Source organism: Amblyomma americanum, chromosome 3, assembly GCF_052857255.1.
Source record: "Amblyomma americanum isolate KBUSLIRL-KWMA chromosome 3, ASM5285725v1, whole genome shotgun sequence".
Taxonomy (NCBI): Eukaryota; Metazoa; Arthropoda; class Arachnida; order Ixodida; family Ixodidae; genus Amblyomma; species Amblyomma americanum.
This window is the reverse complement of record NC_135499.1, coordinates 225098574-225109381: the sequence shown is the minus strand read 5'-3', so window position 1 is coordinate 225109381 and position 10808 is coordinate 225098574. Positions and strand designations below refer to the sequence as shown.

The window sequence follows — 10808 nt, the reverse complement described above, 5'->3', positions numbered from 1 at the left end:
CGGGTCCGCGCGGAACCAGCCGTCACGTCGGCACGCGCGGGTACAGCTTTCTCCGGACGAAAGGGTTGCCAGGAAGTCTGGCGAGGGAGGCGCGCAACTCAGCGCCGGCCATGTCCGTGTTTGTGCCCGGCCGCGCTGCGGGGGGGCGGCGCTCCAAAGGCCGCGACTCGAGACCTTATACTCGCCACGGCTCGTCGTGTGTCTGTGTATCAGACCGGTTCTGAAACGAGCGAAGGCAGCGGCCTTCACCGCATAGAGTCCACGTGCGCATCGCCGTGCCGCAAGAGCTGTCAATGAAAAACAAGCAATCGAGATGCCGCAATGCGCGTACAAGCGTGGTAATCGGCGGTCAAGGGCGCACTATGGGTTTAGCTTTCCAGTGCGCTTCGCTTCGTTCTGTGAAATTAGCACCGGGGCTTTTGCACTCGATCATAGTATCTCCTGGTAACAATGCGACACTAAAAGTATTGCATTTCTAGTAGAACATTTTTTTTCGCCTCTTTCTTTCTTTTTTTCTCGCGCGGACAGTTTGACATCTAGAAGAAAAGATCCGCGGCTAAGCAACATAAGTCAGCTTATTTACCTACCGGATGCGCTGCAAGGTGGAAGGTATTTGCCCACTATGCCTTTGTAAGAATTCTCCGGCTTCTGGTCGACGATATACGTTGGTTTGTTGAGCTGCTGGCGATGATGTTCCAACCGACTGGACTAATCCGGACCAAGGCGTCTTTTTTGAGTGAAGAGAATCACGCAGGTTTCACTCGTTCCTTGGCTGTTTTAGTACTGCATCATTAGTTTCGCAATAAGCTAAATACCGCCGCTTTACTCTTTATAGTAGGTTGATACCCGTCCGAACAGCTTTCCGTTACTTCATATCTTGTGAATAATTTGCCAGGTTCGGTCACAGATCTTGGCGGCAAAGCGCGTCTAAGTCTGATCTTCTTTTACGCACAGTCAACATTTCTCTTTGTGAGTGTGTGTGCGCCCGGGGCATCTCATATTAAACTGTGGTGTTTACAATGAACGCAACGCAACAAAACTAAACGCGGTGCCCCGAACAGCAAAGATGCACGCTCCACTCTGTGTTTCCCAGGAGTTCACAACTGCACTTCATGTTAGCAGCCTTGCATCGGCATTATCCTGAAGCCTACAACGTGCTGGTCACGAGCGGGACACCCATGCAGCTGTGACTTTATGCAACCTAACATGTAACTTGCACTCGGTGGCCTCTCCTTGCGCTGCTTTATTACCCAGATATTTCAGATAATTGTCTACCACCTTTGTCTCTCTACGCACGGGGAGGCGGTTCACAGGCAGTTACCTGGTCACAGTCGGCGCTGAGCCCGCCTTGAGGCAGGGCCCGCAGTTAGCGTGGGCTTGCGTTCGGTAATCTTCCTCAAGTGATGCATCCCCGAGTTCCTTTAATCTTTGTCGATGCGCTCTACCCTGATGCATGGTATGCTGGTGTTATTTCCCAGCCAACATGTTGATTTCAGTGGACGCATGCCGATACTTGTGATATACAATCTCTATTTTGAGTTTGGAAACAGATAAGATAAGTACAGCTATATAATGCTAACAATGAGTTTTCACTCACCAAATCGAGAAACATATACCGACCCCTCAGTAGTGTCTGTGACGACGCCGGCGGCTAGGAGGAAGAGAGACAGCGACGGGAATTGAAGAGGACGAGGTTAAAGCTTTTCAAGGAAGAAAAAGATTAATGATGTTCATAGCGAGAGAGTTTTTAGGACTTTATTAAGGCATAACAAAGTTAAATAATTTAGTGGAACTGAACCTACAGCCTTTAGCTGTCCATGTAATACGGCCACGGAGTCGCGAACTGCATCGTGTGCGTCGCGTGAGCTTCCGGCTGGCGTTGCAAAGCGCGCCGGGAAAACCTGCTCGGCCATTTCAAGCGCGCCGCTTTCGTAATTGCTAGCCTGCGAGGACCGCGTTTACGGAGCGACGCTAGCGTTCGCTACGACCCACAGACGTCGCGTTGTCCCTGAGTCTAACACACTTCCTGCCTATTAACCATATCGTTTTTCACGCCGACCAGGTTACCGCATCGCCGCTTGTTAACTAATCGTTAGCTATATTTCACTACACACTACTGTTCGGCACTAAATATTTTCCCCGAAATACTTTTTTCGCGGTGGTTACCTGCGGAAACCTGAAATTTGTCAAAATTTTGCGGAATTTTTCTCCAATTAAACTTTTCTTGGTGGCATTTCTTTAGCATTCTACTTTTCCTCGAGTACCCTTTTATGGATGTCTCGGCATCGTTTTCCGGTATTTTTCGTCTTTAGTACCCGAAAATGAAACAGTGTTGCTGCCGCTTCTTCAAACAAAGAAAGGGCGAAAATGTGAGTCATTTCGGTACGCAGTCTGCCTTCTTCAAGTCATAAGAAGGCAGTTTTAGCAGAGCCTATGAAAAGCAAGGCTTTGAAAGAAAAAAAAAATAGCTCTGAATGCTGAAATTTCTCTACCTAACAGGTCGAGTGTCTCATCACCGACGTCACACAATTTTTTTCACGCCAAGGACTTTTTTTGTTGTGATTTTGTGACTTATTACAAATACTGTTTCATTGCCGACGTTTTTTAAGAAGCGCTATTGCCCATATAGAGCGCTCAGCATTGGAAATAGGGGAAAGGTGTTCAGACATAAAAATTGGGGATCTTTAACAGTAGATGAAGGAGAAGGCAAGGCACCCCACCAAAGAAAAAAGAGGAATGTACTTACGTTTCGGCTCCCACACGGGAGCCTTGATCCGCACGGGGAACTATACCTATATGATGTTAACTTTCGGAACCGAGGTTGTAACAGTGCTTGTGGCATGGCAGTTTTATTCGTTGAGCTAACAGGAAAAACACATAATGCAAGACATCAAAAGTCTGTTCGCGATCGTCGACTCGATTACTCTCTTGTTATATCTTCATCGTAAATATTTATATACTAACTCACTATAAACCTGCTTACAAACAATTTCTATTGTCCTACCTTGTCTGTACCCTTCTGGACTAGTTTACTTCGTGAAATTGACTGTTGGGCATAACAAGAAACTTTGGTGGGAAAAGAAACTTTGAAGCCAAAACCTTGTACGTTTGAGTACGTCCGCGCATCTAAGAATCTAAGTGTACTTCGGCGTACGCTTTTACCAGGCCATGTCCGAAAGAAATTCTTCTGTGGGTAATTTACGGGCGCCTTATAAAAGCACAGTTAGGCTGGCTGATGTCTCAAACTGTGAAGAGGGCTAACCTGTGAAAATCAATTGTGTACGGTCAGGTCTCGGCTTTTCTTTTCAATTAGCATTATGAGCAATCTCGCTTACCTTTTAAGAGGCCATACCCCCCCCCCCCCCCCCCCCCCCCGTCTTGAGCTTAGCGAGTTGCCCCATGCGACTACCACCTCAGCTAAGTTACACTCGGTGTATCGCACAAAGGGACAACAAGAATATACCATCTTTATGCCACCCTGCCTTTTTTGCGGCTCCCCTTTCGCGTAATCGTCCCGCAATTCTGCAGCTAGCGTTAGGGGTGCTAGCGCCCGCACTAACACCGCTTCCTCTGCCTTGAGTTGCCGCTGCCAGCGCCGCCTATACTGGAAACGTTAATTATGCATTCTCAGAAGGTCAGCTCTCAAAGAAGGGATGAGAGTCGCTAATTTTGTGAGAACGGGTGTTCCTGGCGTTTAATTCGATAATAAAATAACCGTATACTGTTCTCGCTTCAGACGAAAGGCATCAGCTGTTGCGTGGTCCTATTCACTGGCTCATTGGTTATGCACTGTCAAGTCTGCGTAGATCAGTCTGTCTGACCAACTTTCGCAGCTGTTTTAGCCTAAAGACGCCACGCCAGCAAGTACATCATGCTTCTACTTTCCTCGCGTCTGTATATACGCTTGTTCATGAAAGCTTTGCGTGTTTATTCAAGATTATTCAGTGTTGCGAGAAAATGTTGTATTTGTTAAGGTTACGGTGGATGAAGCAACTCGCACTTTACGATTGTGCTCAAAATTTGAACGAAAGTAGATGCTACAAAGCTGTTCTTTTTGCTGATTACAAAGTTCCGCAACGATGTGACATTAATTCTGTCTCACAATGGGATGGCGCTGAATTGGGGTCTAAGGCTGTCGTGAGTAAGTCGATAGCCAAATTATCAAAACTGTTCGAGTGTCAGAGCCCCTAGATCGGTGCACTGGCGTTCGTACACACACCCAGCAGTCAGAATTGTCGAATAGCAGCGCATGAGTGAGTCGCGAAGTGTTGGTGTTGTTGTTATCCTCGAACTATTCTTACGAGCCAGAAACTTCATAAGTTGTCGCCAACTGTGACTTCCACTTCGATGTCATCGTTTTTGAGATCGAGGACAATATTTTTAACAGGCCTTGTCTCCCCGGCTCTTCTCGCGCGTAGCTTTCTATTCTTTTCACACTTGATTTTATTGATGAAAAAGTGTAATTCACTCGAGCTGATGTTTACATCAGCTGTTTTTTCCCGAGGCGAGGTTGACGCGTCGCCTTAAGTGGGTCCTTTTGTTCGTCCTGTGCTTTGTAATACAGCTTTGTACATTGTGCAACACAATTATTCTAGCACTGCGGGTTAGGTGGCACGTAGCAGCGAAAGATTCCGAATTATTTTGTGCACCTGAGGTTCCTTAACGTTCGCGGAAGAATAGGTACACCGACGTTTTTGCGTTTCGCCTCCATCGAAAGGTAGCAGTAGAGGCAGGAATTGAACCGGTGACCTTGGGCTTAACACCGAAACTCATAACCACTGAACCACCGCGCTCATGCAAATGCTTGAAAAGAAAAAAAACTGATCCTGATTGCTTTCATTCGTTAGCTGCCTTTGATAACATATAGCTTGTATTCGTTCTATGTGCCTTCACATATTGCCTCAATGAAAAGAAACTAATAGCGCCTGCCAGGTTGATCAGCTATGAACGGATAGACCGGGTCGCACATGTTTGCCCTCCAGCCTCACTTCCTGTTCGAGAAACAGCAGACAGAAAACTTATGCACTTTTTTTTTTTTCTGAATACGGTTCTGATCGGCTTGCGGGGAGGTCTCCCTCATTTGTTCTTCCAAGGCCACAGACACCAGGCAGCCTTGACTGGATGAGCTCTGTTTGCTCAGAGCGCGCAGGAGAAACGAAGCACGTTGTTCCTTTGCGTGAAAGGCTGGCTATCATACACCGCGTGTACACCCGGACATCGTTCTCCTGCGATGCAGAGCAGAAAAGGTAGTTTTGCGAACTTGTGCAGCACAACGTTCTTATAGAGCGCTGCACGAGCCTTTTTCTGAGCCCTGAGCCCGGCCCGAGCCCGTGACTCAAAGCCCGAGCCCTGCCCAAACCTGCGGCTTCAAGCCCGAACCCGGTGCGGGCCCACTACTTTATCACTCTACTGAGCCCGAACCCGGCCCGCCAAGCTCGGCGTGTGGGCCAGCCTGGCGCGGTCCGCGCCCGTTCGTACAGCAGCTCAAGAGGTAATTTGCTCGCTGCGTGCAAGTAGACGCGTACGAAACAAGTAAAGAAGTGGACAGCAAAGGCCTCAAGTCGTAATAATGCAGAAAAAATTGCTTTGTTAAATAGAAAAAGAAGAGAAGATAAGGCGGATTCATCTGCTCGGCTTTTTGAGCGGTGATCTCCTCTGTGTAGCCAAAATGCACCGAAAGCCAAATCAAAGCGGTTGCATACACGCGTAAAAAACAACTTTGCGTAATTAATCATGTATTTCGGCCCGCGATGTCTAAATAGTAAAATGATATCGAATTCCCCTCCGCTTTTTTTTTTTGATGAGCGCAAAAACGCGGGTTAACCTCATGGCCGCCCTGACCTTGTTTGAGTTTGAACGAATGCAAAAAGCACCTGTTTATTGTGCAGTATGTGTTAAACGACCCATTGTGGCCTAATCTAACAGTATCTTCCCCACGGCGTTTTTCGTAGCGTAGAGACTTGTTTTTGGGAGGCGAACGGACACAGTTAAAGATGATCTTGGAATAGACGACCTGCCTGTCGAGCACTCCAATGACGGTCCTTCTCCAGTGGTTCTTATGAGGCTTCAAATGTCCTTTCGCAAGCGATCCCACAAAACCGAACAGATGCGGAGCGCCCTTTGATAGAACCCACAGCGTGTGCCCGCGATAGCTGAAAGAACACAAGCCAGCGGCGTTCTGTACTGCAGTGGGCGAGCGCACTAGTTCAAATGACCCTATGTCAGGTGTTACAATGCTCCACTCAGGACGCTACTGTGGTGCAGCTCGCTGCTAGATTTAGCGCTTTGGAACATGCTAGAGTGGTCTTTCACTTCAGCTCTTCATCCGCTGAAAAATGCCCTTTTAGATCTTATCCTGTATCCATTAACGCTTCCGGGCTTGCGAATTAGAAGTTACTTGGACACCGCAGTGTGAGTGGCCCTTATGAAACTCAGTATACACATGACGTAGTTAAACATCCTCTCATTCCGCGTCAACGAAGAACTCCCTGGAACGACTTTAACGCCGCGATTCATTCATTTCCAAGACGCCCCCCCCCCCCCCCTCCTCCTCCTCCGAAAAGAAAAATAGTCCTCTACGTAATTTTGCTCATGAGGCAAAATGCAACTATACAAGACGCCAAAAAAGCACACACGCGATAAGTATCTTTTTTTTTTTAAACCACACCATGGCCTTCTTTCATCCTTGTGTCTGCTAGAATGCCTCAAGTGTACAGAACACTGTAATAATGAAGTAAAAGCCGCATACAGCCCATCCATGTACGGGTCCCAGCCCGGCCTAAGCCCGCAACTTCAATTCCAGTCCAGTCCAGGGCCAGCGGAACAGTGCCTTTTCCGGCCTGGGGCGCCCCGTGGACCGCTCCGAGCCCGGGCTTTCAGGCCAACCTGAGCCCGCGCAGTGGACTACTTTCCAGTACTTAACAGCCGCGTTTATCATCCTATGGTATCCCATGAAAACACCGAAAGCGAGAGCCTTCTATGAATGGCAGTATTCACAAATTCACAAAGCAACATGTATGCACAAGCTCAACATTGAACAATGCTAAATTAGAAATGTTCGCCGATATTGTACTGTTTGAGCAGACTTGGTTTTTCATTAGTATTCTAAATAACTTAAACTTTTTCGCAATATAATGTTGCCCCCTAAAATTGCAAATAAAAAAGTTAAAGAAAAGGAATTCGGTCACTGACCAATTCATGAAATTCAAGACGTTTCGGAACCTCGTACGGGTTTTTTGATCACTGACCAAGGTCAATGACCTAGTCATGGAATTCAAGATGTTTCGGAACCTCGTACGGGCTCCTTGATCACTGACCTTGATCAGTGATCAAGGAACCCGTACGAGGTTCCGAAACGTCTTGAATTTCATGACTTGGTCAGTGACCGCATTCCTTTTTCTTTAATCCAATGCCTGACCAGAAGAATTTTCGTCGAACCATTGATTAAATAAAGAAGTTGATTAGTGAAATTTTTTGTTAATTATACAGCTCTTGCTATCAGGTACATAGTGTCAGCTACACAAACCTCATTGACGTATTTCTAATAGCCTCTCAAAGAAAAATCTGTATCGAATAATTTGAAACACGTGGTATATTGAATAAAGACGTATGGAACGCTGTGTCAAACGCTGATTCGTAGGTGCGCTGTTATGCGATATTTCGGCCGGTGACCGTCCTTTTTATAGTTCTGGTTTTCTTATTTCTAGTTTATTTGTGGATAAAACGACGTCAGCAATTAAATAGACCCACGTTTAGCTTTCTGCACTATTGTGTGCCCCCAAAGTTCCTATTGGCTGGGACAATCAGGCAGGCAAACGCAAGAAATTCTATTTCTAGAAAACGAAATAATGGCCGAGCCCATCCTGCCCGAACCCCTCCCCTTCCTCTTGCATTCCCTGCAAGCCTGCGCCCCTCACCACCAGCTCGTGCTCAGCATAGGAACGCGAGGTGGCACGCGGGTGCGAAACCAATCTATAAGTCGGTGGCGCCATCCCGACGCAAGTACCGAAAACGACCAGCACTCGCTCTCTGGCATTCTTCTACACGCAACTCGGTCGCCGTTCCGGAGTTCCCGGGTTTGAACCCGACCGCGGCTGCTGCGTTTTTATGGAGGAAAAACGCTAAGGCGCCCGTGTGCTGTGCGATGTCAGTGCACGTTAAAGATCCCCAGGTGGTCGAAATTATTCCGGAGCCCTCCACTACGGCACCTATTCTTCCTTTCTTATTTCACTCCCTCCTTTATCCCTTCCCTTACGGCGCGGTTCAGGTGTCCGCCGATATATGAGACAGATACTGCGCCATTTCCTTTCCCCAAAAAACCAATTATTATTATTATTCCATCCGGGTTGCAGCGGCCTTATTTTGATGGAGGCGAAATGCAAAACAAAGCTTGTTTGCTCAAATCTCTTTGCCTGTTAAAAAGGTTTCCAACTAGACAAAATTAGTCCGCAGCCCTGCAGCTCACCTGACGGTACACGTGAGGGAAGGTTTGGCACGCATAAATAGTTTCGATTCTAGCGGTCGCTCCAGATTGGTTTAAGGGCCTCTCCACCCCCATATCCAATTTGTTACAAAGGGCCGTGTAGGGATGTTGTTGTTAAAAAAAACAAGACGTTATACGTAAAGAATGGCTCCGTCTTGCTAAAAATAAAAAGCCTGCTAATTTCATTCCCTAAGAATATTAAGTATGCAACCCTTCTTGGAATTTTGATCACGATTTTGCTACATTGTCCGGATTAACAATTTGACCGGAAGCATACAGTGAATACCCGTGAATCTAAATGCTTATTACAGCATGAAGAATGGCCCCTGCTGTTTGGTTCCGGCACATATTTATTGCTTTCACTCCCGGCAAAGAAACATTGAACTCGAGCGGAAGTTTATTCCTGAATCTAGTTGAGTGACACACATGTGCAAAAGTGGGGTCTTTAGATTCACTTTCCGATGCTTAAGCTCGCAGTTTTAAAATATGCAAAGCAAATGCGTCAGAAGTTGATCGTTGAAGTAACTACTCGTTTAAAAAGGTCACCATTATCAATAATTTACTTATACTTTATTCACGGACATTATTTAGCCATCCTTCGTACGATCAGTAACATGCTCAATCAAAATGCAGTGGGTACCGAAACAAGCAACACAGCAGGTGGCTCAATGGTTAGGGCGCTCGGCTACTGATCCGGAATTCCCGGATTCGAACCCGACCGCGGCGGCTGCGTTTCGATGCAGGCGAAATGCTAAGGCGCCCGTGTGCTGTGCGATGTCAGAACACGAGAAATATCCCCAGGGGGTCGAAATTATTCCGGAGCCCTCCACTACGGCACCTCTTTCTTCCTTTCTTCTTTCACTCCCTCCTTTATCCCTTTCCTTAAGGCGCGGTTCAGGTGTCCAACGATATGTGAGACAGATACAGCGCCATTTCCTTTCCCGAAAAACCAATTTTCAGTTTTCAGCAAAGACCCGTTGCCACGGCCTTAATCGCCTGTGTCAAAGCCTTATTCCAGAGAATGACACAATGATGAACTGAATATAGAGCTAAAAGTCCTTTTGACGTAAAATCGCGTTTTTCTTATTAATCTATAAAATCATTCTGCCCTACGTTTAAATCTACCGCGGTTTAAGAGAAAAACTAGCGCCAAACCATGCGCGCCACAAGTCAAGAACGAAGACGAGACACAAGCGCTTGTGTCTCGTCTTCGTTCTTGTCTTGTGGTGTGCATGGTTTGGCGCTAGTTTTTCTCTAATTCAAGTATGCACCAACTAGCCCAAAAAGAGGTGTTAATGCACTACCACGGTTTGTGAAAACAACTTCGGGATAGATAAAAATCCGAATTAAAAGATCGGGCACTGAGTGGCAAGGGTTGAACGAGGAAAACGCGCAGTGATTGCTACTTTACAAAATGTGCCACACTGAAAGCTGCCGCTGATATAAAAGAAGGCCATTTAATCCGCTGTCTCTGTTAGACTGTGTTGCTTAAAAAATATTTTGTACCCGGTCGTCTACGAGCTAGAGGCACTGAGGAACAGTCAGCTATCAACAAGATTAGGTACACTGATGTATGTCTCACGCCGCTCCAAAGTTTAGGAACTTTGTAGTTTTCTGAAGATGTTTCGAATTCACGAGAACGCACATTAAATCAATGCGTATCTATTAAGGACCTCGTAGTTGGCTGTTTTATAGAATCTCGTGACCGTGATAACAAGATTCTGAGATAGAATGAGAGGATTGAGAATGACAAAATAAACCATATTCTACGTACACTCGAGGGTCTGTTTACCTGCGTGTCCCTTCGAAGCATCGCTGGAAGACATATGTACTGTACTCCTCGCGCACAATTTCAGAAGGCCGCAAACGAGGATGTATCGAAAGAGATAATTGTTGAGAAGAAAAACGTAGTTTGACCTACCTTTATTCTAAAGTCCCGTCCTGCTGGGTGTCGCATACGATAAGAAGAAAAAAAGAATACGCATTCAAGAACTTACCGTGCCCTTTTTGGGCGCGAAGACATAGCGTGGCGACAACTCTCGTCAGTGCCCTCGCGACGCTGCAAGTGTCACACGTGTCGTTCTCTTGCTTTTCAGTGCGTCTCAAACCGCCTAGTTTTACGCGTGAATGGCTTTGTGGTTTTGCTTGCACCGCATCCGATTCCTAAACGGCATTTTTTTAGCCGCCAGAGCACCTCACTGAGTGAACAAGTATTCGCAGTATAACCCGGTCAGTTTTATCGGCTGCTAAAACGGTGCGTCGACAAATATTTCACCACCGTCATTCAGCGCATGTGATGCCGCCATTTTGGACAAGGCTGAAGCTG

General features: G+C 46.7%; 1 protein-coding gene across 2 annotated transcripts in view; it reads right to left on the bottom strand.

Annotated features, from left to right (window-relative positions):
* The window catches only part of LOC144126237 (salivary anticoagulant protein P23-like), a 339317-nt gene that overhangs the window by 328324 nt on the left and 185 nt on the right, over positions 1–10808 (bottom strand). The window lies entirely within an intron of this gene.